Genomic DNA, 3,047 nt, shown 5'->3' with positions numbered 1-3,047 from the left:
CCTGGCACCCGTTATGTGGTGCTCTTGTTATTGTTTATTATTAAACCTGGCCCTCATGTTAACTCAATTAAAAATGGTAGATGATTCAAAAATTAAACAATAATTATTGTACATATGTAATATGGATATTTGAATACACCTATATGATCATGCCTTGAACGGCCACAATTTACTTTAATCAATAGCCTAAAGGTAACTGCACATATTTACTAAGTGGTTGCTGTCGAGTTTGTGATGCAAATTCAGCTTAGATTTTTCTACTGATATTCAAAATTATTTTGTACCTTAATTGAACAATTTGGTGCAAAATTTTTGGTAAAACTTTTTGTGGCCGCTCTCTAATTCAAATAGTTTTCATCCAATCTTTACCAAACTTGGTCAGAAGTTGTATCTAGGTCAAGTTCGAATATGGGTCATGCCGGGTCAAAAACTAGGTCACAGGGTCACTTAGTGCATTTCAATAACTTCTATCAAAGCGTTTATTGGGGGCATATGTCATCCTATGCAGAGACAGCTCTTGTTCAACATAATTTTTACTGCTTGTATACCAATACTATTGGAACACTGAGACTGTTGCGTGAATGTGAATGGGTTATTTTATTTAAATATACATGTTTATATTCATTTTAAAAGAATAAATGAATGTTTTTATGGGAAGCAATTTTAATGGATCAAATCGCTCCCCTTTTAGTATACTGTTAGGTTCTCATTAAACTTGTGTAAATGGTGCATGAAGAAACAAGTGACATGTTACCAATATAAGGAACAATCAATTAATAAAATGCAATACTAATGGAGTTCCTTAGTACCAGCTAAATGTTGTCAAGCCATAGCTTTTTCGAAGGCCTGATTTGGGATTGCTATTAGGGCCAATCTGATGAAGGTCAAGGTCGGTAAGACTTGAGCAGCTAACAGGTATTTTTCAGTGAATATCTTTTACTTTGCATTGACCAATCTTGATCAAATTTAAGATATGCCAGTTAACATAGAACCCTAGCTTCCGATTCTAGTTGGGTTTTGTAGTGTTAAGTTCAAGGTCACTGTAATTTAAATGTAAAAATTGCGAATACTGTATAACTTTCTTTTTTTTTCATCTTGGATAGAGATTTTGGTGTTAAATTTTGTGTAAAGGTAGCTTATGATGCAGACATAGCAAGCAAATGCATGTGGGATCAGTCAGATGAAGGTCAAGGTCAGTGTTGCTAACAAAGGAAATACTTCTGGTGAATGACATGGAGTTTTAATGGAGATATGGCACTAAATTTATGTGTGTAGGTTTCTTATTGGCAGACTTAGCATGGGAGTTCATTTGGGGCCAGTTGAATGGATGTCAAGAGCATTGTTATTTGTAAAAGTCAGTTTGGATGGAGCTAATGTATTAAAATTTTGTGTTTACGAGTTAGCATACAGACCTAGTTTGGAATTGCATAATTATTTTTATTAAAATTACTATTTTAGCTTTAAAAACCTGGTTTTGTGGCATATCAATGTTTCTTGCATTGTTAGGAAATAACTTTCAACCATGGCAAGTTCATTTAAATTTCCATTGTAAAATTGTTATCCATGATAAATATACTTACAGGTTTTTCTGTCAAAGGAATAGTATGATTGGGCCATTGTTTGCACATTATTAGTTAAAGTTTTATCTGGATTTGAGATTATTTGATAAATTAAAACTTGGCTATATTTCCCAGTGTATCTAATCTTTTTGTTGTAGAATTTGTGATAAATTTGCTGGATTGCATTTATTATCATGCTTCTGGATTTCCGGTTTTGTTTGAAATTTATAGTGTTTGAGACTATAATGAAAGTTATTATTATGTAAGTATGCAGTTGTTGAAATGGAATAAATAAGCATTACTGTTGTGCCAGCAGGACAACAAATTCTTTCATTTTAAAAGTTTCATGAAACGTTATTGATCTTGCAGTTCCATAAGCAGATTCTAACAGACATTTGTGATAATATTACAGAAACAGCTTTTGGTTACCCATATTGATTTTCCATAAATAAATATTTCATAATGCAGATTGCCTCTCATTGGTCTCATTGGCATTAAATGCAACAATTCTCATGAATGTATTCTATTAAATGGCAGTATAATGGGCTTATAAAAATCAAACTTTATATTTATGCCACCCTTCGAAGAAGAGGGGGTATATTGTTTTGCACATGTCGGTTGGTTCGTCGGTCTGTCGGTCCGTCCACCAAATGGTTTCCGGATGATAACTCAAGAAAGCTTAAACCTGGTATCAGGAAAGTTCATTAGAACATTGGTCATGACTGGCCGATGACTCCTATTGATTTTCAGGTCACTAGTTCAAAGTTCAAGGTCACAGTGACTTGAAGCAGTAAAATGGTTTCCGGATGATAAATCAAGAACGCTTAAACCTGGGATCAGGAAAGTTCATAAGGATATTGGTCATGACTGACAGATGACCCCTATTGATTTTCAGTACTCTAGGTCAAAGGTCAAGGTCACAGTGACTTGAAACAATAAAATGATTTTTGGATGATAACTCACAAATGCTTAGGGTTATGATCAGGAAAGTTCATGGGGACATAAGCAACTCCATGCGTCACGCGAGCAATTCATCTTTAAATCACCAATCATACTCTAACGTATTCACACAATGGCTGCCACTACAACTGACAGCCCATTCGGGGGCATGCGTGTTTTACCAACAACCCTTGTTTAACTTTGCTATATTCAGCTATCTAATTTGTAAACAAACATTTGTTATTCAGAATCCATTGACAAAAGGTCTTTCCGCTGATGGACATTATCTGCAAACAAATGACCCAAATCTGAAAATTCATGGTCAGATCAATAACCAAATCTCATGGTCTGATCAATTACCATATCTAATGGTCAGATCAATTGCCATATCTCATGGTCAGATCAATCACCAAATCTCATGGTCAGATCAATTGCCATATCAAATGGTCAGATCAATCACAAAATCTCATGGTCAGATCAATTGCCATATCTCATGGTCAGATCAATCACCAAATCTCATGGTCAGATGAATTGCCAAATCTCATGGTC

Source organism: Dreissena polymorpha, chromosome 1 (genome assembly GCF_020536995.1).
Source record: "Dreissena polymorpha isolate Duluth1 chromosome 1, UMN_Dpol_1.0, whole genome shotgun sequence".
NCBI lineage: Eukaryota > Metazoa > Mollusca > Bivalvia > Myida > Dreissenidae > Dreissena > Dreissena polymorpha.
Note: the sequence above shows the minus strand (reverse complement) of the source record.